Source organism: Amblyomma mixtum, chromosome 5, assembly GCF_055824585.1.
Source record: "Amblyomma mixtum isolate Tamu chromosome 5, ASM5582458v1, whole genome shotgun sequence".
Classification (NCBI taxonomy): Eukaryota; Metazoa; Arthropoda; class Arachnida; order Ixodida; family Ixodidae; genus Amblyomma; species Amblyomma mixtum.
In genome coordinates this window covers 30910095-30934778 of record NC_143016.1, presented here as the reverse complement: position 1 = coordinate 30934778, position 24684 = coordinate 30910095, and the positions used below count along the sequence as shown (strand labels likewise).

Sequence of the window (24684 nt, the reverse complement as noted above, 5' to 3'; positions counted from 1 at the left end):
TGTTGTTTCTGCCAACGCGTTAACGGTTAAAAAAGCAGTGATTAAGTATATTTGGCAGGTTGGTAACGTGTTTCAGCCCCATACCCTGTCTGTTCCTCAACGACGTACTTCGTTGACGCCACGACACCGTGTTCGTCAATGCATTCCTGTTCAAAGTTTTGTTTATGTGACCAACGTAGCGTATTAGAGCTGCATGAAAGCAGTGCAGTGCTTGCGCACTGAGCTGACATGAAGCATACTGGTTATATTTCAAGGCTAACGCTTCCAGCAAACAAAGATTTTTCATCAAGCTTCAGTCCATTCTGGTCCATATTAAACGCGGCTTTCTGGCCACAACGTGAATGCTAAATGGCGATATAAATGGCAGAAACTTCACACTTGTACCTTCATTTCTCGGATATAATGTGCAAAGTGGCTGAATAACCGCAAACGTTTCTTCGAAAATGTCTGCTCACTCGATCAAAGCACTTTTCTCTCACTAGTTGAGCGCTAATTTCGACTGTGTTATGAAGCTGAAATGGTCCTCTGGCTGCAGCTACAGACAACACTATACATTCCCTCTTCTATTACCGCATATGTGACCAACGTACGCTGCAGATAAACTATGTAGTCGGATACAACTCAATCTGCAGTGATGCTCCTCTCGCATGCAGGACCGCCAAACATAATTCCTTCGTGAGAAAATGTAGACCACTGGTAAATCTTTTCTTTTTAGGTAAACCAGCAGCTAATCACAAGTCGAAATTGTGGGCTCAGGGATCTTGATGTTTGTGGCTTGTTTGATACAGAAAAATATTAAAAAGTTGATTTTGATCCCTGTTGTAATTGGTAAAGGCCGATTCACACGACGGACCGTTCGCCCGCGGCCCGCGCACTACGTATTCATACGTCAGCACATTGAGAGGTGCGCTGCCGGCCGCGGCCTCTCACGGCCGGCAGCGCGCCTCTCAGTGTGCTGACGCATGAATACGTAGTGCGCGGGCCGCGGGCGAACGGTCCGTCGTGTGAATCGGCCTTAAGTGGAGTAGCCCCGGACCTTGGGCAGTATTACGAACTGCTGTTTTTTTTTTTTAATTGTGTGATATGATCAGCGTGAAAAAACTACACATGCCGTATTTATGCGGCTAAGGGCCACACTCGCGTAAGCACCAAATATAACGTCAGATTGTCTGGGTCATTAAAGCAAATTCTTCAGGCGCCAGCTTAAAGTCTAGACAGTAGAATTCCGCTTTCGAGTGAGCGCCGAAAGTGACCAAAATTGCCTTTTTTCCTTTCCTCAATGTTTCGCGTGCAGTAGTAGAACGAGAAGAAACGTTTGCCTCTTTGTACCGCAGCATACAAGTAATAAGCTGCAGTAGTTGTACGTGCTAGCAACGACCCGTCTCCTCGTTTTCATTTGTCGTCGTTCGTTTTCCGCTTAGTTCCGTACCGGTGACCAAAGGTGCAATAAAGCATTTTGCTGTCGTACAAAGATGGACACCAGCCTCCAGCCAATGGGCCAGCCTCCAGTTAGCTCCGGTCTTTGCCGCAAAGCAGCAGGATCTTGTCAGCATAATCGTCCCTCCGCGACTAAAGACGGAAACATGCAGGCGCCAAAGGGTCGGGTCTGAAAAACTGAAAGGAAGTGGCATACCTGCCCATTCAGAAAGAAAATGATGGGCGAGTAAACGAGCCGGCGCATCCTCACCCTCAAATCGTTAAAAGCGGACACGCGTGTGTACGCGGAAGCCCATTGCTACTTAACTGCCGTCCCCCGCAAAGCAACGCTCTCACACCGGTCAATTCGCTCACGTGGCCACAGGTCCCGACTGTGTTGCGGCGGCTTCAGAAGTCCAGTGGCTATTTCCTTCCCACCCATCAGGCCTCCAACGTCGCTCGCTTGACATTCGCACTCGCGTGCGTCGGCGGTGTAGCGCGTGGACTCAACGCGCGGTTCCTCGCCGGCGAGGCAATCTGGCGGCTGACGTGTCGGCTGCCACTGAAGTCTCACAAAGTGTGGCTCCGGGAGTACCGAAAGACCTGGCGCCGGCCGTGCACTCGAGTAGAAAGCACGTCAAGCACTTCGCGTTGTTCGGCGCAGTTTAGCCCGCCATGAACGACGAGCTGAAGCGGTAGCTAACGGGCTACACATGTGTTCGGTAGTATTTCACCCGTTTGAGCAAACCCGATTTCCACCTGGAAAGGCGCCTTACAGAAACGGTCGTCGGCCAGTGCTGAAAGCTCAAGGCAGCACACGGAATTCTGAAGCCATTCGACAGAGCTTGTCTTAGTTCACACGGAACTCTGAAGCCATTCGACAGGAATTGTTTTAGTAAAATTTAAATGATTTTAGTGTTTCTTTTTCGAAGCTTTGCATCCTCGGTGTGGCTTTACCTAAGGTGCTTTTCAAAGCTGCCTGTCAGATGCGAGCGATCAGGAAAAATGTACTGATCTAATGTGCAGTCTTTGAAAAAAAATGTACACCGCAGGAGGATTTGGTTCTAATCCTTGTAGAGGTGTTCCCTGGTACCCCTAAAAGTGCTTAGTTTCGTAGAGTGGAAAAGAGAGTTAGTCTTCAAGAGACTTCATGACCAAAAAAGGAAACCCGGTTGGCTTTATACTTTTTTTGCAAATCCTGTATTATTTGTGTGTTTGCTTCTAACGATGCTCACGCTAACAGCATACTGCTCCAATGCTCTTCTGTGTTTCAAATGACCACTGTGAATTTTAATGTTTCCGCAGTGTACACGCTTAGGTGGGAAAATCCACCGCAGTGTGGAAATGCTGCACATGACATGGAATGTACGAAGTGTAGTAAAGAAGAAAAAGAAACACAAGATTTAATAAAGGCTTTCTAGATTTGAGCCGGTATTTGTCTCATAAGGTAACGCTCGAAAATAGAGCGAATGCATATATGTACCGACACAAAGCGAGCGCTAGAGGTTAATTGCTTTTGCTATAAAAAAACTAATTAATGCAATTCAGTTCAATTCATCAATTAGCATTTCTTTCATTACAGAACCAAATACAAGGGTAAGAACAAAAAGAAGCTGCAGCAGCAACTTGACAAGGGTTCTTACCCCGTTTCCTGGCAATGGTTAGCTTATGCCAACGGACAAAAACACAGCTGTATATATTATAACTATTACACAACAAATAATATTCAGCAGGAACAGCGTTAAACAATTGCTTATGAATTGCTTATGAAATGTTTGAGCTGATTCTTTGACACAGAATTAATATCTATATTTGAATTGTGGGATACGGTGTGTCCCTGAATCCTTCGTGAAAATGGAACTAACCATACCTCTCTTCTTATATTATAGCTTACTTCGGGTGGTTTCAATAAATTTCATAAACACAGAAAAGGCGGAAGACTATACCTCAAGCAATATTTATATTTTAACCAAGTTTTGAGCTCGTACACATGTTGGATACGAAATACATTCAGTAAGAAGGTTAATTAACTTCTGTGTGTGTCGTAAGGCACACTTGCAATGTGAAGAGCCTTTTTTTTTTTTTGCAAAAGAAAGAGCTTATGCAAGTTTACCCATGAAGTGGCATCACAGACAAGATTGCAATTGCTTACACGAGTAAAAATAGCATCGTGAAATAGCAGTAAGATCTTGGTTTGAAGCATCCTGTCTAAATCTGCAACGTATCCGCAAGCCCTAGCCAAACAATTCATGACATAATCTATAGGCGTATACCACATCAAGTTTTCGTCGAAGATGACGCCCAGAGTTTTCATTCCCTTTGTTATTTCTATCCATTCAGATTCCAAGCAGAGGTTAGAGTCACATTTAGCACTTTTTGTGAGGCGCAAATACAATAGCCTTTGTTTTCTTATTGTTTACTTCTAAATAATTACTTCTGCTGCATTCTGACAGTGTACTCAAGATACTATTTCCCGATTTTTCTGGTTCACTATTATATTACACCGAATGAAAAGGCGGTATCATCGGCAAGTCTACAAAAAAGGCATTTTCGCATATGTATGTTATATCGTTAATGTGTATGTTAAAAAGCACTGGCCCAAGAGAACTACACTGTAATACACCTGATGTTACAGGATTATTTATTGAAAAACCTCATTTGTGTACGATTTAGACCTCTTAAATAACGCCCAATTTTTACCGTCGTCTTGTGAGAAGGAAAAAAACAACAACAATAGTATACAGATAAGACAAAGAAAGCGCCCTAGCTCTATAGCAAGGCTACTAGCACAAGCATCAACCAAAGAAACTATATTTTTTAAAAAATCAGGCTTCTATTGTTGTTTTCGAAATCCCTCTCGGAATCGGAGATAAAATACATTTAAGAGGTGAAACGGCGATGAAAGGCGAGTCAAGTTATCCGACTGTTAAGTCATCGTCAAAAATACGCATCATTATGAAGCTCGAGCAAGTACAAAGGAAAAAAAAGCCGAAGAAACACAAATGAAGATAAAGCAAGCGCCGAGAGACACTGACGCTTTATTCACACGACTGTCTGAACATAAGTGCATGCATAGTGTTTCCATACTTTAATTTATTCTTACACAGCGAGTATAACACAGCTGCTGTGCATATTCTGCAGTTGGGGAACCAATGCGGTGAGATAGGATTCCTGCTTCATGTGCGAATATATCACACAGAAAGAGAACGGAAGAGAACGTTTTTTGTCGCTGAAAATAACAAGAAACACCAGGGACTTGGAATGGGGCAATATGAATAGACAGGAAACGAGCTAGGCGCCACTGACGACCGCCGTCACTCTTTCTTTCTTGGTCTCTTTACTTTTTCTAGAAAGCGATTACAGTGCTGACCACCGGGGAGTCGAAGGGGAAAGCAGGGAGACAAGTTTGGTCTTTCAGCTGACCGCGGCGACCACTGCCCCCCCAATGTCCCTCTGTTCTTTTTGACGACGCCGCCCCCATCACTGCGCACGGGTGCGATGGCTTGTCGGTGCTCGCCGCTTTCGACGGACACGATACTACCTCCGTTGTCCTCCACGTCGCGACTCGCACTTGTACTCGCTTAGGCGCCGCATTTCCTCCTCACATGTTTTCTTTTTTTTTTCTGTTGTTCCACAGAAACTTCCACAATCAGCGGGAAACTCATCAAACTGGATAGCCCGACGGAAACGAGTTGTGATTGCTTTTACTGGTCTAAACGACACATCAGCTAGAAACGAAAGGGACCGACGAGTGCAGAACCGTCTAGAACATACATGTCACATCCCCATCTCTCCGTTCTTCTCCATATTTCGCAGCCAAACCTGTGCTAGCCTCGCGGATGAGTGCAATGGCTGATAGAGCATGCGAACATGGTCAGGCGCGGAAGAAATAAGCCCGAAAATGCACTTTAACATGAAAAGGCAGCACTTGTCTTTCGGTAGGAGACACCGCATGCAAGATACGACACGTGGGAAGGCTTGATTTTTCACTCTTTCTACTAAAAATCATTTGCTACCAAGCCACGTGGCTTCCCCCTTGAGATATGTCAAAACTGTGTTGCTGCACCTGATACTTTGTAATTTGTTTTGGTTCGCGTTTCTGGTCTTCTGAGCCGCCGACATAAAGGAGCTAACACTAATACAGCACTGTATCGACTGCCATCCTGTACCGTTGTTACGTGAAGAATCTCTTCAGCTTGCGCGTTTTTGAGAGAAAACTGCAAATAACGCCTGATCACTGCTAGAGGCCTTTAGTAGATATATTCTGTCACTCAGACTACAGACAATGTTGGAACGGCACTCTGGGAATCTTTTCAGGCGTTTTTTAGAGCAAGGGACTCTATCGGTTAAAGGGGTATTGGAATAACGGAGCTCCAGTGCGCAAGCGCAGAACAGTAAACCGAAAAGAGTTATTGTTATGCGCATGCGCAATAGCGCCCCACTGTTCCCCTATGCCTTTAACCGACAGTGCCCCCATTTCTAAAAGCCCCTATTGGCAAGGCTTGGAAAGTGACCTGCATTTTCCCACCACATAATAACGCCTGCGAGCGCTGCAGAATATCTGAGGAAAAAATAAATGATTTAGAGCGCATATTGCTGACCCTTAGCCCCGGATACCCTTAGCGCACACTGCTAAGGGTATCCGGACCTTGAAGAGAAGCTGCTGGAATATTGCTGCAGCTAGCTCTCCGCGTCATATGGGTCGCTTACAAGCATGCAGTTCGCACGAGTCACAGCCATTATATCATTCGCTTGCGTGGCGTCAACTCGAGAGCAGACGAAAACAGATGCGAAGGAACATAGGATAACGCTGACACCATCAAGAGCTTTGTTGATGAGGACAACAACGTATATGGGCGCGGCATGACAAAGATAATTTTATTCCAAGTGGACACCACCGCCACGTACCTAAAAGCGCGATTGAGGTGTCCACTGACCCAGGGAGAGTGTTATGCACGTCTTCAAATTGTTTATCGTCAATGCCATTTTACCCAATGTAGTACGCCGGCGGCCAATGCTGTAGTGCTACTTTTCGAATGCAATGTTGTCAACGCCAACGCGTATTGCTCTGCTGCCGTGTTTCTGCTACAACATTGTCCACGTCAACGCATCCAGCGCACATCTCTGTCACTGCCTCCACATAGCTCAAAACGCGATTATTATTTTGATAGTAATATTAGTTAATGAAGAAGACGAAATGCAATGCACAGCGCGAGAGTGTGTTGCAGCTTAACACGAGGCGTGTAAAGCTTTTGTAAATAGTTCATGTAAAAAGAACATAATTTCAGTGCAATAAATACTATGTTAAAAAAAAAAAGAGGCGGCAGCTCTCGTGCAGTGGCCAGCGAAGCTGTTCTGTTCGAGCTGCCGCGGGTTCGAATCATAGTCGCGGATGTTTCATTTATTTCTTTCACTTGGCACAAATCCACTATAGCAACGCAAGATATTGCTCTGGGTTTCCCCATCGGATCAGTGCTTTCACACTGAAAAAAATGTCTTCTCGTATATTCTCGTACTGACGACACGTGCCAACCGGCACAGATGAAGCCGCTCTTGCATATCATTCGCGTTTTGTCTTGTGGACATAGAGTGGGAGTGTGTGTCTACTGATACCTTCTGGCGGCGCTTTTACTGCCGTCAGTTTTGGTTATCGTGATAGCGCCGTGATTTGCAGACGCCTGAAGATGGGCGCGCGGTCTATGCTTCCTTGTGCGGGAATTCGCTCTAAAAGGATGCGAAGCGTCCTTCTGCGTTCACCGTGGAAGAAAATCGTTGCTCTCTGGTATATACACGCCTACAAACAGGTCGATGAGTACAAATACTCTGCCACATATTTGCCGGCATCCATCTCGTAGAAGGCAACGTTCTGACATTCAACTTCGCATTCAGATACAACAGAATTATACGTCAGCAGCATCTGCACATCAATCCTTCAAACGCAGCAAACATGAATTGTTAACTTTTATTGGCTGTAGAAATGAGCTGGGAAATATGCGCTATTTTCTGTGTTTCCAGATCTCTGGAAGGGGAGTTACCATTGTTATGGTTAGCGGATGCCGATAGAAACGGGGTTGCTATATTCAAAGACGCGCAGTACTAATGCTTCGGGCTACGACAATAGGCACCCTGCACCCGCCAGGCACCGCCACCGTCGAGGCTGCGTTCAGCTCCCCCGCGCGGCCAGTTCCTCGTCCCTGTCAGGAAGGCTCGTCCCGCGACTGCGAAGGGATGGCGTCTGCTAGCGGCTGTGCCGCTGTTCGTAGAGGCGGGATTTCGACCTATTCTTTCATAAGGCTGAAAAATTCTTTCGAGGATCGAACGTCAGGAAAGGAACGAAGCTTTTTGAAGCAGGCCATGTACACAACGCGAAAGAGGCGGCATCTTGCGACGGGAGCGAACTAGCCGCCCGGTGCACTGCGCAGACAAGCATCCCTGCGCCACCGAAAACCATCAAATTAACGCTAAGAAATATTTGTATCTGGTGCCTTTTACTGCTGAACTCTCACTCATTTTTTTTTATGTAGCTATATTCCAGTAGGCAGCTTGTTACCGCAAGCTGTAGTTTCAAGGCAGGCATCGCAGGCAAATGTAAATGCGCTGCTGCCGTTACCGTATTTTTGGAGCGGTGTGAAACGCTCTCCAAAACAAGCCACCCGCAAGCCTGGAGTGTTCCTGCATTTAAAAAAAACTTACCCTAAACTTTCAAAGACGGCCAGGCGGCATAACATTGAAGGTAATTAGAACAGTCCAGTTTTTGAGCGAGCGGCGCAAACTTGACTTCATAACATTCTCGTCTGCCGCACCTTCGGTGTTCGATGTGAAATGCCCTGTTCAAACTACGCCTTGAAATGATGTACCCTTGGCGTAATCTGCCGCTCATATTTTCTAATTTTTCCAGCAACTGCCAGGTCCTTATCGTTGCAACACGTGCGTCAGTGTTTTGATGATATGAGATGTCCAATGAACGAGCTTTTGCAAGCAGAAAAGGATGCAAGTTGCGGCGAAGCGCCTGTGCGCACTGAAACTCTTGCGGAAAACATAAAACTTTTTACTGGGATTGTGCAAAAAAGGACTATCCCAGCTATTTCATGCAGGATTCTTGCAGAAAGCGTGTGCTCAAAAAGCGGGATTTCATTGCAAGCTTTGTTTAATTTCTACACATTCAGTACAAGTACCCTAAATTTTCGACATTAGCATTGTACTAAATTATCACCCAGTCGTTCAGATGTGGAGGCAAAGATTTATCAGGAACATGTTGCCGTTGCCCCTGAAAACGTGCCTTTACTGTCGAAAAAGACGCTGGACGACAAGGCGCAGTGGAAGCGAGCAAGGATTCCGCGCATAACTGGAAGTAAGGTAAACGATTCTTTACTGCGCAAAATTTGGGCTTCTTCCTCAGGCGTGACTGCGGGCGAGTTATGCGTGGCTTTTTAAGACCACATATTGTTTACAGCCATGCATGAGTCAAGTAAGCTTCTGCACGGGTTTGACCACTGCTTGACCAGAAACCGCGCGTGCGTGTTGCCCGTCGCAAAGGGTGGGCAGTCTCTCAATGTCACGTCGAGAATCCACAAAACCTTGTCCCAGGCGAATTTATATATGCATTATTGCATCCTGAAACACAGCAGTGTGTCCTGCTGTTGTTATGTGCCATTTTTTGCTCGGTAAGGACGCCCAAAACTGCTTCGGGACGGCGCGCGCAGCACAGCGGAAGCTGTCGGACTGCTACCGCCTTCCTGACAGGGACGCGCGCGCCGCCGCCAGCGGCGCGCGCGTCGCGCTGGAGTTAGATGCGCAGGGTGCACCCTGCACCCGCCAGGCACCGCCACCGTCGAGGCTGCGTTCAGCTCCCCCGTGCGGCCAGTTCCTCGTACCTGTCAGGAAGGGTCCCCCCGCGACAGCGAAGGGAAGGCATCTGCTAGCGGCTGCCGCTGTTCGTAGAGGCGGGATTTCCACCTATTCATTCATAAGGCTGAAAAATTCTTTCGAGGAGCGAACGTCAGGAAAGGAACGAAGATTTTTGAAGCAGGCCATATACACAATGTGAAAGAGGTGGTGTCGTGCGACGGGAGCGAATCTAGCTCCCCGGTGCATTGCGCAGACAAGAATCACTGCGCCACCGAAAACGATCAGATCAACGCTAAGAAATATTTCTATCTAATACCTGTCAGCGCTGCACTCACTTAATCTTATTTTTTATGTAGCTATCTTCCCGTAGACAGCGTGTCGCCAGCTGCAGTTGCAAGGCAGGCAAATGTAAACACGCTGCTGCCGTTGGCGTGTTTTTGGAGCGGTGTGAAACGCTCTCCAAATCGAGCCACCTGCAAGCCTGGGGTGTTCCTGCATTTAGAAAGGCTTACCCTGAACTTTCAAAGACGGCCAGGTGTCATAGCATTGAAGGTAATTAGAAAACTCCAGTTTCTGAGCGAACGGCGCAAACCTGACTTCATAACATTCTCGTTTGCCGCACCTCCGGTGTTCGATGTGGAATACCCTGTCCAAACTACGCCTTGAAATGATGTGGCAATTGCGTAATCTGCCACGAATATTTTCTCTTTTTTCAGCAACTGCCAGGCCATTATGGCTACAACACGTGCGTCAGTATTTTGGTGATATGAAATGTCCAATGAACGATCTTTTGCAAGCAGAAGAGAATGCAAGCTGCGGCGAAGCGCCTGTGCGCACTGAAACTCCTGCGGAAAACAAGGCTTTTTGACTGGCATTCTGCAAAAAAGGAGTATCCTGGCTATTTCATGCAGGATTCTTGCAAAAAGCTTGTGCTCAAAAATCAGAATTTCATTGCGCTTCGACATTAGGATTTGTGATTATTTTACAAAATTATCACCCATTCATTCAGACGTGGAGGCAAATATTTATCAGGAGCATGTTGCCGTTGCCCCTGAAAACGTGCCTTTACTGTGGAAAAAGACGCTGGACGACAAGGCGCAGTGGAAGCGAGCAAGGATTCCGCGCATAGCTGAAACTAAGGTAAACGATTCTTTGCAGCGCAAAATTTGGGCTTCTTCCTCAGGTGTGACTGCGGGCGAGTTTCGGCGTGGCTTTTTAAGCCCACATATTGTTGACAGCCAAGTCAATGACCGAAAATCGTGGGTGCAAGAAAAGGGAAGGGTTCCCAGAGAGCCATTAGCATTCCTCCGAGTCTGCTGAATTTTCCATGAGTCAAAAACCTGTCTAGGAGGTAATGCATGAGTCAAGTAAGCGTCTTCCGCACGGGTTCGAACATTGTTTGACCAGAAACCTCGCGCGCGTGTTGCCCGTCGCGAAGGGTGGGCCGTCTCCCAATGTCGCGTTGGAAATCCATAAAACTTTGTCCGAGGCGAATTTCTATATGTATTATTGCATCCTACAACACAGCAATGTGTCCTGCTGTTGTTATGTGCCATTTTGTGCTCGGGAAGGAGGAACACAACTGCTTCGCGACGGCGCGCGCTACACAGCGGGAGCTGTCAGGCTGCCCCCGCCTTCCTGACAGGGACGCGCGCGCCGCCGCCAGTGGCGCGCGCGTCGCGCGGGAGTTAGATGCGCAGGGTACCTATACCCTATACATGCAGCAGTGGATTTATAGGTCATTATTGGAGAGGGGGGTTGAGGGGAGGGGTGCGATCCATTTCTTGGACTGTTTTCTTGGAGAAAATTAAGAAAAATTAAGGCTTTTACATGTAAAATTCCTGACTTGGTGTGGTCGACGGACCTCTTCCCATACCCAGAAATCCACCACTGAATTTACAAGGTCCTTTGACAGCCGAACAACATTAAACGAATGTTACTGCACATTGCCTCCCAGTCTTGTTTTCTTGAACTCTCTAACACTTCAGTACCAGATTTTCTTTGTTTCCCAACCTAATTGGTTCAGCAGTCGCAGGTTTCGGGCAATCGTTACGAGGAGACATGTAGACGCCGCTGCGAAGGCTAAAGCAGACATGGCCAGTTTCGCGAAGGTTACTGGCGTGTTCACTGCACATTTAGACGCGTCTCTACACGCAACGCAAGAAAAACAAAACAAAACATCTTAAGAGGTATATTATGGCTTTAATTTACCATTTTTAAGGTTTTGGTGATGTCTACGATTCTTGTAATGCTCATATCGAAGGCCGGTCGCGAGTAGCAATTCGGCCACTGATTTTATAGCAGCGCTAGCGTTCACAGGAGTTCGGAATCATAATGCGCACAAAAAAGCCAACGCATCGAATATGGTCTACCACTTTGCATCACAATTTCAGACGCTGTTTCGTTCGCCCCTGCTTGGTGCCCACGTGGTTGCAAATGAGCAGGCATGTGCCTCATATAAGCGGGATGATATGATGCGAGAAATCAGTACGGGAGCCTGATCTTCTTGAAGAGCGATTTTCCGTCGGCGACACAAATAGTTCGCTTGCCACATAACGCTAAACAGACACGGACACAGGGAGACACACAGGACGGGCGCTTACTTACAACTGCTGTTTATTGCATGAAACAAAGAAGTGCCCTGGCTGTTATCCGGATTTCAAAAGCCCTGTTGTCATTGATTGCCACATAGATCAGCTTACTAGGGAAATTATATAGGCGTTCAATATACATTCGCAAAAAGAAGATACGTACGTCAGTGCTGCATCAGTGTTTCTATCTGACAGGGAAATGCTTTTCATGTCTGCTAATCTGTAAATGGTGTTCGACGATAACGCTGTTTGAGTGCTTCCTTATTTCAAAGGTTTTTATTTCCTCTTCTCTGTTAAGAAAGAGCTTATATTGCCTGGTTTCATGCAATAAACTTCAGTTGTGAGTTAGCTCCCGCCCTGTGTGTCTGCATGTGTCTGTGCCTAAACTGGCAAGTGAACCCTCACCAACTCGCCCAAGCTTCCACTCTGACACAAATAGCGCACATGTAGTAAAGAAACTTTTTAGTTGCACACCGAGCAGAAAGAGCGCTATACATATATACCAGTGCACACTTAAATTAGCCTCAGCCGATGCGCATTATCGGCAGTTTCACAACACTTGTATCAGTGTGACCGACCAGTCACTAACACGCACAGCTTAATAATTCGAAAAATCACTCCTTTCTTTAGGTAAAAACTTTCTACGCGTTCGCGTTTTCGGAATGCATTGTTGTCTGAAAGACTTCGCTCTTTCACGGGGCGTTTTATATGTGCAGGGTCCTTAAAAAACATGTATGTATTATGAGAGAAGCCAACAGCCACAGAAACCAAAGAGCACAGGGGATTTTTTTTAATTAATTTTTTTTTGTGGTGTTGATCAAGTAAGAATATTACAGTCGCTTAAAGCTAATTGATTCGAAAAGCAGAAGAAAAAACAACCACATGCCGCCGGTGGGATCCGAACGCACGACCTCCGAATTATGCACATTTGGCGCTGCTATGTCGTTACAAGAAACAATTCGAGCTGTGCGTCCGCGTGTGTTAGCGGGACAAAGAGTGGTAGCGTGCTTGTGCCCTTCTTATTCTTATGTACATGAAGGAAGCCAATACTCATCGAAACCAATGAAAGCATGCATATGGGAATGTTTTTTTTTCTAATGTCTTGTGTTAATCAATGAGAAATTGAGTAATTATTTTATGGCTGAAAGGTAATTCATTAGAAAATAGAATAAAGAACAACCACATGCCGCCGGTGGGATCCGCACCCACGACCTTCGAATTTGCACACGGCGGTGCTCCACCAACAGGGCTACGACGGCGGCTGTTCAATCTGCCTTCGGCGGTATTTTCACCCGGCAAGAGCAAGGTATTGTGGAACATCGTGACGTGCTAAATAACCACTGATCAAAATTTTCGCCAGAACCGCTTTACACCATGATCGTCCCGTAGGAGATATACATCGACTAAAAGTGTTTGTCGAACTTGACTTTCGAGTAGCCATGCACAGTACTGGAAGTGGGGTGTTTTACATTCATGGGCACTACCACGTATTCCAGGCTTCCAGGTGAGAAGATCTCACTCTACGTTTGATGCACCCTCGGGAGCCATGAAGAGCAGCGCTTCCAGTTGAGGAGAAAAATGGACCCCTTTACGTAAGGAACGTCGTCAGCAGCAAGAGCGAAGCGAAAGGCACCCATTTACGAGGACGCGCCTTGAGCGGAGCAAATAGGCACATTTACGGGGGCGAACGCGTTAATCCAGCAAATTTAATCAGGTCCCCCCCCCCCCTTCCCTCCGGCTATCAAACCTAATCAGCAATTAGCGAGTGCCTCCGCCTTCTCCTCCTTGCCTTGCCCTCTCTAGCTCGCCGCTTCCCCCGTTCTCCCCGCGTACGCGAGCAGCATCAGAGCCGCGGCCAGCCGGAAACGAAGCAGCAGCTCTCCTCCTTCCGCCGCTGGCCCGAAAATGTCATTTTCGGCGCTCACCTGACTTCCGGCGTTGCTGGCCGCGCTGCCGTCGTTCGCGGTGCATCGTGGTGTCCCTTCGCGACGCGGTGGCGGCGATCCCGGGCGCACGCAGAAGAAACCTCTCCTTCCTTCCTTCGCTGGGCAGACCGACGGGCACGACGACCACGGAAGGGAGGCAGCCAAAAACAAACACCACTCTCACACGGGTCGCGGTGCCGCCGGCGCGGCCAGCCGATCTCTGCTGCCTCCAACGATCGGTCAGGTACGCTATCCGGGCGATTGCACGTAAAGGGGAAACTGTTAGCGTTTTAGGGATCGGGGCTTGCGGGGGCCTCTTCCTTCACGCCAGTCTCCGATGGCCGCGGCGATCGGGTAGCGATGAAACACGTCCCCTCCTCCCAACCTCCCGAATGGGGCCAATCGAGAGCGTCGCTCCGCCCACCGACCCTCTCTTTCCCCCTTTCTCTCTTCCTCGCCTCCGTTTTTGCCGCGCTTCCTCGCCAAGCGCGCGCTTTTCTCTCTCGTCAAGTCCCAGCCTCGTTCGAGCGGCTTGAGTGGGTACGAGGGTTGTGCTGGAGACACCGGAGGGAGAATGCTTCAAGATGGCGTCGAGTGCACTCGCCCCGTCGTCTGCTCCCGCACACCCGCGGCGCGGCTTCGCAAACACCGGGAGTGCAATGCAGCAGCCTACTCTGTCTAACCCGTCCCCAGCAAATCGAGAGAAGTGCAATGCGCTCTGCACCACGTAGCGATCCGACGGTCGCATTTCGGTTGATGCATAATTTGAACAGCGCCCTGCAATTTCACTTATCTGAACCCCGTATTAATTTTCCACCCTTTGCACGGAAGGGCGAGTAAGCCTGGATGGAAAATGCGATGCGCCACCCTGTCAACGTCCTAGGCTAAGAATGTTTTAAGTCCCCATAAAATTTGCTGGTTCCTTCTCATCGTCGTTGGCGTCATCCCTTCTGTGACGTAAAAAACAAACTCCGTGCTATACGAAAATATTAGGAATATCTGAAGCTTTTGCTGCTGCAGTGAAGACGGAAAATTTAGCCTTTTTTTTCTTAAGATGGCCTATGTTTCCAGTTAACAGAAATCTTCAAATCCTGAAAAGTTGAAAGAAATTCCACCAGATGCTAGCCAGGCGCTCCTTGAAGACCACACAGGCGACGTTAAAGTTTTTATTGCCCTTTTAATGTGCAGGTACGAGCAGTATGAAACGGAACACTTTAGTTTGCACTCACGAACTAAATGTATTTTTCATTCTCAATTGAATTTACAAAGGTGTTATTGGAACCGAGCGTCTAAAAAACAAATACCGTATTTTCCGGTGTATAAGACGCGGCTTTTTTTCGAAAATCTTGCTGGTGCGTCCTATACAAGGGTGCGCCTTATATGCGAATTTTTCCTCTTTTTTTTTGCGAGTTCATCGATTACTCCGGTTCATGCTCAAGCTTTTTTCACCTAAAAAATATCACTACCAATAACGCGGTTGTAACACGGTTAATACTTCAATACCGGGACCGCCGTGCGCGACTTTCTAGGTGATCTTTATCATGAAACGGCGGGGATGACGACTTCCGGGATCACAAACGCGCGGCAGTTTCGGAGGCCCCAAGCAAAAGCAATGAGAAGCGCCAAAAGATGGTGACAATCGCGCTTCTCGCCATTGTCAAGACAAGCCGGCGTTGTTTTTTAGTCACCCTTTGCAACTTTTTTTGCTCCGTGTACGTAGTGCATGTTTCAGCCGAGTTGCGTCCAGAAATGGGTGAACCTTTTGATAGCGCATCTCAAGATGAAGACTTCGAAGGTTTCAAGTAGAAATAAAATGTTGTTATGGACATATGGGAGCTGTATCGTTTTTTCTTTCTTTTTTGCTAAAACGTGGACGGGTATGGCGTGAGCGTTGCTTTTTCGATCACTTAGCGTTGCTTAAGAATTGCTCACAGGTACGGTGCATTTCGCGATAGTAGCGCAAGCGTGTTTAATTAAGCCTTACTAGCCTAACTGGTTAAACTGGGGTGCGTCTTATACACGGGTGCGTCTTATATACGAACTTTTTCAGTGACAGCTTGCATATATGGCAGGTGCGTCTTATACAAGGGTGCGTCTTATACACCGGAAAATACGGTACTCTTCAAAAAAGTTACGCATCATACCGGGGACGTAATCGTTGACATCATGCTAACACAGTGACCTTATCATAGTGTTGCGACCTGTGCGCCCCACGCACAAAGCGCAACACCGGGCAAACCAGGCTTTGGTTTCACGCTACAGCATAATACAAATCGGACAAAAGATTTCTTTTGCCGCTAAAAAGGAAAAAAAAAAGCAAGCCTTGAGCGTTCGGATGTCTCTCGACAATTTCTTTTTTCAGCCTGTGAGGAAGAAAAGGTAAGGAAGTAGCTGTCTACAAAAAAGCACCGAAAGAAACCGAGAGTGGATAAAACGCGGGAAAGGAGGTGATCTGAGTCTCGGGCGGGAAGGTTCTACGTATATACAGCAAAGTGGGAAGTTGCGGCAAAGTGGGAAGTTGCGTAGCAAAGGCTCGAGCGTCGCTCGAAGCTCCAGACAGAATGTCAATTCTGTCGGTTGACGTTTTAATGCATCCTCGGCGCAGCACCGCGGCCTTCCTTCACTTTTCGCTCCTTGTCTGCGGAACGCCTTTTGCCTCTCTCTCTACACTTCCTTAAACTCTGCATTCATGTTCCTTTGCTGCGTTGTTCGATAAGCGGTAAGAGCAAACCTTCGTTCTTGCTGCTGAATGTTTTTGTTTGAGCCTGTGAAAGATACCAGTGCGTTCTTTTTTCAAGCCTGAGTGCCTATCAGTTCTTTGTTTGCGCTGTTTCATGATATATTTTTATTCTTCTTTTTTACCACAAATAACTACCTTCCTAACTAAATTTTCCTTATGGCAGTACTTAACCTTTCATCGGGATGTTCTCTTTTTTTTTTTTTTTTCATGGTGTAGGCGTTTAAAATTTTCTGTTTGTGCTAGCGGTTGTCTGATAGTCCTTATTGCGCAGCTTTATTGTCACTTTCTGAAGGCTGAAAGAAGTGTCACTTAATCCCGCTTCGAGGTTGTTATAGACAAATGGTATGGGCTGATTCACATAATAGATGCTATAGGAGTCCTAATGAAGGAATCCAGCAGTCACCAAAGCCAATGAGGATAAGGGAATGTTCGATTTCTTTTAATTTCTGGTGTTGATCAATGAGAAAATGTCAGCATAAGTATTTAATCGCTGAAAGGAGATTGATTAGAAAGTATAAGAAAAAAACAATTTCATGCCACCGGTGGGATCCGAGCCCACGACCACCGAATTTCATGTACCTAGCAGAGCTACCTTCTCTATCAACTCAGATGTATACCAACTCTACCAACTTCTGCTTTCGGGGGTATTTATGCTGCGCATGACCTAACCATGAGAGCGTTCACCAGCGCCGCCCCCTTCCATGGTGGCGGACGTGTGTACTACGTCGTGTGTTACCAGCGTGTCACGTAGCACGCGATCGAACGTTGAGGGCGGAAGGTGTGCGAAACACTCTTATTCTACCTGCTGCATGCACTTTGACAACCAGAACCGAGCCCCACATTAAACTATTGAGCATAGAAGGGTGACGAAATGAGTGGCTCGTTATGACATAAGGAGCATAGGGGAATGTTTGGTGTTAATCAATGGAAAACAATTAGTGTAACTACTGTTGGCTTCCTTCATTTGTATGTCGTAAGCCCCTTATTTCCCAACCCTTGTCTGGTATATAAGAGTTTTGTATTGATATGTCCCGGGGCCCCTTTTTCTGTTTTCTTGTCTCTATGTGTGAAACTATGGATGTGTACGCAGGCTATATTACTTATTCTAGCCGCAATTCTTGTTAATTAAAACTTTAAGCAAGCATGAGATCTTATTATCTGACAGTGAGATTTATTGCATTTATAGTATGCAACCACGTGCTGCCGCACGAAAGCTGACGATAAAAAACTTCCTCGGCGAAAATTTTCTGCAATGCTAGAGGTATGAAAAAAAAAGTGCCACTAAAGTAGCGCCATCACGTAATGAGGGTTACGTGCTTGTGATATTCGGTGGTTAAGCCAAGTATACTTTTGTTACTACCTAATAATTGAGCAATAAATAAGTCACAACAGAGTATTGCGTGCACTAAACATGAAATTGAGATGAAAGCACCACAAATTGTGACGTCATGACGTAGATTGCTGTTTCTTTGTGTCTCCGCTCATGAAGAGCCACGGTTATAAGCAGCGTGGAGCAGCTATATAGTCAAATGTGTTGATTCACCTTCGCGGGCTTCTTAATTAAGCAACGTCACCTGTACGATAACAGTCCCTGTGTAAGTAAGCGCAAATAACAAGATAAGCCTCCCTAGCTTGCTCACTATATTTCAAGACCCCTGAAAGAGCAAAAATGAATTCAGCAGGAAAAAAGCGGTCAAGGTAAATGCGCAGAAAAGAAGGAAGCAAAAGAAGGAAAACTCGAAAAAGAGAAAGAAGGGTGAACGAAGAACGAACTAAACATGCATGGAGCTTAGGCTCTAGGCAAGAAGCTCAAAAACAAGAACCCACGCCTTTCGTACTTTTGAGACAACGAAGAAGAAAGAAAAGTGACAAGCTCTGCTCAAAGCAGCTGCGTCAGAGTGCACTCCGAACCTCATCCTCCATCCTTTTTCTCCTCTCTTCGCTCGCTCGACGACTTCTCCCGGGCGCAGAGCTTTTTCTTAAAAAGCAAGCGATTAGAGCCCGATCGAAGTGAGATTGAAAGGATGTATAAGGAGAGAACGGCCGTACAAGTAGCAAGAATACACGCGCACTCTCTAATAAAAAAAAAAAGAAGACTGCAAACAAGAAGAGACGGCTGAAGAAAGTAGGAGGCGCCTGCGAACGCGGGAGACGCAGTGGAAAGTGTCAAGCGCTGGAGCAGCCGCTATGGCGACGGCGGCGACAACGGTGGTTTGTGTGAAAAGTTATCTTAGTCCTGAGCATTGCAGGCTTTGCTTTAGCCTCTTTCTTTCGTTGCTTTTTGTTTCGATGGTAGAAAAAAAAAAGGAGTGTTGAGGGTGAAAAAGAGGCACCTTGACACGATATAATTCCTTAACGAAGATAAATGGGCCTGAAAAAAGTTTGGCCTTCTTGATTTAGGCGTCGACGTTTAATTGTGTTTCTTTTCTTTGCTTCCCGCTGCTGCTGCAACTGCGCGAACCAGAGACAGCATTTCATGAAGTGACGCTGCGCTTTTTGTATGTTTTGAGTTTGATACCATCACTTTCAACGCGCCGCTATTTCTTTTCTTTGCTGTTTTGTCCTGACTTCTCTTTGACGCACCAACTTTAGAGTAGCAAGAAGGAACTAAAATTAAAATAGTCCGCGAAGGTACCTACGTGTGGCTAGATTTAGTATTTTGTTTTAAATTTCTCCAGCATCGTTCCTGCTGGCAACTCGATGGCTTTTCAAGTAGTTCACCAAGAGCACTTAACTATTTTGTCTTCCGGGTCGTGACTAAAAGTCCATCTTCTCTCTCTCTCAGTCAATCAATACTATTTTTCTTTTAGTTTTCGCAAAGCCATGACAGCGCCTTGGTTTGCTATTATGAGACAGCATGCCCGAATGTACAACTAACTGTACAAAGTTATACTATAAATCAGCATGAAAGTGATCACATGATCATGCAGATTTGCCAGCGAACGCGCGCCCGCTTGCCATTTCACTCATGAGACACTGCTCGCATTGCAAGATGAAAGATTTTTTTTTTCGAAAATATTTTTAATGGAGTTATTTCTGAACAAGAAATGTGTATTAGAAAAATGTGCTTCGCAAGTGAGAAGATGGCAGTGTGCATTGGACGAGGCTTCAAACATTTCAAATGCGGTTATCACATATTTGAAGATTTTTAAATGAAAGCATTCCGTGTGAGGCGGTCATGAGAGCATGTATACAGTGATGATTTGAGGACCTGCTGGTTGATTAACAACCATCAGCGTAAACGTCTCCCCGGGTTACTCTTTAAGAGATGAGATAGCCACGTAATCGAAGAAGCCTAAATATATATATTTTTTGTCTTCTCTGGGTATCGATTGGGTACAGCCACGCTAGATGTCAGCTGAATTCCTGTCACCCTCACGCTTTCGGTGTCCATCATCACCTCGTGCGTCAAGTCAGACATCGTTGGCGAAGTCCGATTTCGCGATACACACAGCATAAACTGTCACATGTGCGCATCTCTCATAAACATCTTCCTTGAAACTACGTAGTCCGTACTGAGGTTAACATGTGTGTGTTGTCACCAACGAAAGTCATAGGCAAAGGCACTATCTCCTGCAGACTGCTTCAGGTACGGAATTCAACATGGCTTCAGACTTCCATTTAGTACAACTGAAAAAAAAAAAGAATTAAAACGTATACTCAGAAAATACGAGAGTAATTTAGAAATAAAGTGCACGAAAACTTGACGAAGAAAAGAAAACGATCTAAGACGGAGCAGTTCAGCATAATAATCAAAAACACTGCAGTTTTCGTGCTGTGAATGCCAAGTCAGAGACAAATCGGCTCGCATTTGAACAAAAAAAGTGAAGCCGATGGTCGGTCGCTCTTTTTAACCGTGAACGTATAGACAGGCGCAGAAATAGCAGACCGAGGAACAGCGAAGGCCAAAAGCGGTATGGAGGGTTCTGGTCTTGGGGGAACCGATTCTGAAAAAAAGAAAGAAATAACAACCACTGTTCACATACTAGGCAAGCTAGCCATCGTGAACCATCTCGATATATAAATAAAAGAAAGAAACGATGAGGAGAGAAAAGGAAAGCGGGGGGGGGGGGGGGGGGGGGGTCGGACGCAAGCGGAGGTTGAAGTATCAAGAGACGGCTAAATCCTCCCGAGAAGTGCAGCAGTAATCAACTCGATAAAGTCGTCGACGCCGGCGGTAAATAATAGCTGCCAGGCCGACTGACACTTTGGGCGAGGCGCTCGCTCGTGGCGCCCCCACGCGCCGCGCGGGCGCACGACCGCGCGCGCTGCCGCGGGCCCCGTCTGCGAGCGTCTCACTCGCCTCGCGCGAAATGCGGCGTGCGAAGTGAAGCGAAAAACGAAAATTGTAAAGAAAATCAAAATCAGAAGCAAAACGCTGCCGCGAGAAGTGAGACGGCCGGCGTTACACGCGAGCCGGCCCGCGCTGCTCGCTTTATTTTCGCGAAACGATTAATTTCGATAAACGCGGCTTAAAAACTCTAAAGCGTAGAAACGACGCTATCTTGGAGATCGCTTACACGAGCGGCGGCTTCTTCAGTCTGGCTGATCGCGACGGCGCTGGCGGGTGCGCTGTGGGGGAAAAAAATATCTATATATCTATACTGACAAATTGATCTCTGGATTTCTCTCGGGTGAAAGCCTTTGTTAAAAGCCGCCGCTGTTTGGAAGCAGCGGTGATGGAGCAGTCGAATACGGTGACAGCTTCGTAGCGGCTTTCTCCTTTCTACGAACGACTGAAGCGTTTACATCGTCTGTTTTTTTCTTTCCCTTGGTGAGCGCCATTACTTGGCACTCTATACTGCTGCACACAAACATACACAGTTCGAGTTTCAGCCATTAGAGAAATAATGGGTCCCACTTGATTTGGCGGACTGGCCTATAATACGACGGCGACTCAGGAGCACTCTTCAACGTCTCGCTCGACAGCTCGCGATATTTCGTTCGCGGTTGTCTTTACGTTTTTGTCGTTCCTGCTCTGGCACATGCTACTGGAGTCATTCGCTCGACGTCAGAACTTTGGAGCATGAAGCAGGTAAGATCCAGAGCTCTACTTGCAAGAACTGACGTATAAGCTAGCTGTGTGGTACCCGTCTTGAGGTTCAACCTTCTCCACCGTTCAGGCTAAACCATTTGCCACAATGGGTGCCTTGTTCGGCTGTCAGTTATGGGCTTTAACTGCTCCCTTTCTTATTTTGTTTCTGTTCTTGCTGTTCATTTCTGCGTGGTAGTAACGTTTTGAGGTGTTCAGTTGTAAGCCTGTGCACAACTTAAACAATAAACCCATAAGGGTGCGGTGAGCGTCCGTGGCAAAGTCGCTAGCGTGGTATAGTCGTCACGTTGCAAACAACCGGGCTGAAAATATAATGAGCCATATTCAAGTCCGCATGCCACCCAGTCTGCTTCACGTACATGGAAACATGATTAGCCAATTATTTGGCAAGGGAGTCGCTACTCTTAACAGGGAGCCTTTGCTTTGTTTTCAGGACGTGTTCTTTCCAAATGTGCGGTTCGCTAACATGCGATGTATGCCTCCAACCCTAAAAGAAAATTGAAGATTTAACCTCGTTTAGGGAGGCCTGCATTTGTTATTCTACACTCTCCAAAACTGCACGTCGTGACCAACAGCATTCCAGCTGTGTTTAAGAGCTCAGAGGATGTTCTACCTGCCTTTCCAGGAGTAACGAGCCATCATTGCTCAGCATCCAATCTCTTTACGGGTGACAGAAAAGGACTAGCCGTCATCTACAGTATATACGCTATAGAAATACGCGCGTCCGTTTTCTTTCACATGAAAAGCTCAATAATCTTTTCATCCGGCTGGTCCGCGCATCAAAAGACGATATGATCGCACCCCGCAAAACGTACTGCGTCGACACCCCCGCTATGGAATTAGACACATAAGGAATGTAACCATGCGCGGAGAATCAGCGCGCAACTCTCGGCGTCCGCGCTCGTGAGCGACCCTCGCCGCCGGCGCCGACCGACACGTGTTCCTCGGCGCACAAGTTGGCCCACGCACCCTACGCAGCTCGCGTGTGTACAGTACCTATACACTTATATACCCGTTGCACCACCTTTTTATTTTATATATACATACACATACGCCGTCGGAACTCGGAGGCCGCGCCCCTCGTCACCGGGGTTGCGAGGCACGAAGTCGCGGAATTTATTCAATAAAGGTTACCTAGCTGTCGCGAGGAGAGCGGGCCGAGGTTTGGAGTCCGGAGAGCGTTCGGAAAAGAAGGGCGTGGGTTGGTGGGAGGGAGCCCGGTCCGGCGCCTGCTTGTATCTGCGCGCGAGTCCCGAGTTTATTACGAGCCTGGAATGCGCGCCGCCGCGCACGCTTGGCATGCGGCGAGCGAGCGAGCCTCCAGCCGACGACGAGGACGACACCGCGCGGCCGAACTCCACTCTCGGCCGCCGCCGCCGCCGCCGCTGCTGCCGCACTTGGGTGGTCGAGTGGACTCTGGCTGGCGGCGCGACGGTAGCGCTGTTTCCCTCGCCGCTACTTTCTTGCTGCTGATGATGCCGTCGCTTTACATGGCTTTACTGTGAACTGTAGCGTTCCCCTGCGTCCCTTCCCCACCTCACCCTCTTCACCGAGCGTACTCGTGTCGTTGGGGCCGATCGCGGACGCGATACCTTCTAGCCTCTGTAATACTACTCTCTGTAGAATCCCGCGACCCTAAAGAAGGCACAGTGGCATGCGTCGCGCAGCTACACCGGGGAGAAGAATGCTCCTGGCCGCTGCTTTATTACCTCCGCTTTTCGAACCACCCGAAGGCCAGGCAACCTTGTGCGGTTGAAAAAGGAGCTTGAAAAGAAATGAACGAAAAAAAAAAATGCTGAAGCGAGGCAGGTAGGTAAAATAAAGAGAAAGAAAGGTTGATTCAGAGCAACGCAGCTTCTCAGTGCATGCTTCGTACAGCAACTCGACGTGGGTTCCGTATTGCACGTCGCCAGCTGTGTTTGGTGGAACTTGGCTTGCAAAACGCCTACGCGTGATACACGTTATTTTGTTTTTTTCGATGCGGGACCAAATGATCCAGCAGTACCTGCACAGCTGGTTGAAAGAAACGCGTGCTGTCTTCAATGAACGGGCGACGTTTTGTGCGTGAATTAAGCGTCGTCGACTTATTATAAAACCTACTAAGAACAACTCTCAGCCTACAACTTTAGGCTGCTAACGAGGAATCTCAGGTGGCTAGCGCTTGCAAGGCTACTGACTGTGACGTCATAACAGGTAGACGCCATTGGTTGGATGACCTTCTTTGAGGGACGTGTGTCGCTTCGTTCGTAGGTTGTATCCGACTATGATAACCATGCGTCCTCGTGAGCTGAATGCGGTGGCCGACATCATGATAAGAGCTACCTGTCCCTACGAAGTATTATTTCGTCCGACTCTTTTTCTTCTTTTTTTGCGCACCACTCATAAAATGCCGACGTGGCATATTGAATTTCCTCCATGCCTCGGTCTAATATCGTGGCCGCAGGCTTGAGCGCACCTATATGCTTCCTGTATGGGTGCAGATCTGTCTTTCATGTTTTTAGCTTCGAAAGCGCACGCCTCCACGCACACGCTCCAGGCATCGTGCACTAACTTATTTCGTATATTTTTTTCTTTCATAATGCCCTCCACGACATTCCAGCCCGGAGATTTCGACCACGTAACCTCGCCTTGCGCGCCTATATGGGCCGACTGCGGTCTGCGCTGGACGCAGCTCTAAAAGAACGCGATCATGCGTGTTTCTGGCTCGTGCGCGGCCTCCTGGAATGCGCGTCGGAGATCGAATATCGAGGAACCGCAGTCGTCCACGTAAAAAATGAAAAATACGAGCTCCCGTATGTACGAGAAGGGCATGCGTGCGGTTTCGTAAAGCGCGACCTGTCACCGTACGTCCATCCATGCACAGGGTCACGCATGCGCCCCTGCAGCATTCAGCTGGTTACAAAGTAACAAGTGAGATCAACAGACATAGTTCCCAAAAGCATCGGGCCCTTCCCCTTCCTCTCCTTTCTACTGCGTTTTAACGCAGGCAGGTAAGAGGAGAATGCAAGGTGATTACTTAGCGCAATCAGTGTGTGTCTGCGTGCGTGCGTGTCTGCGTGCGTGCGTATGTGTGTATGTGTGTGTGTGTGTGTGTGTGTGTGTCTATGCGCG

At 47.4% G+C, this 24684-nt stretch overlaps 2 protein-coding genes across 2 annotated transcripts in view; one reads left to right on the top strand and one right to left on the bottom strand.

Moving 5' to 3' along the window:
- The window catches only part of LOC149341659 (uncharacterized), a 42812-nt gene extending 28690 nt beyond the window's left edge, over positions 1-14122 (bottom strand). The window contains exon 1 of the mRNA XM_089543788.1: positions 13781-14122. The gene's annotated coding sequence lies outside the window, so the exon portion shown is untranslated. The remainder of the gene's footprint in view (positions 1-13780) is intronic.
- The window catches only part of LOC149341658 (U6 snRNA-associated Sm-like protein LSm6), a 144668-nt gene that overhangs the window by 49526 nt on the left and 70458 nt on the right, over positions 1-24684 (top strand). The window lies entirely within an intron of this gene.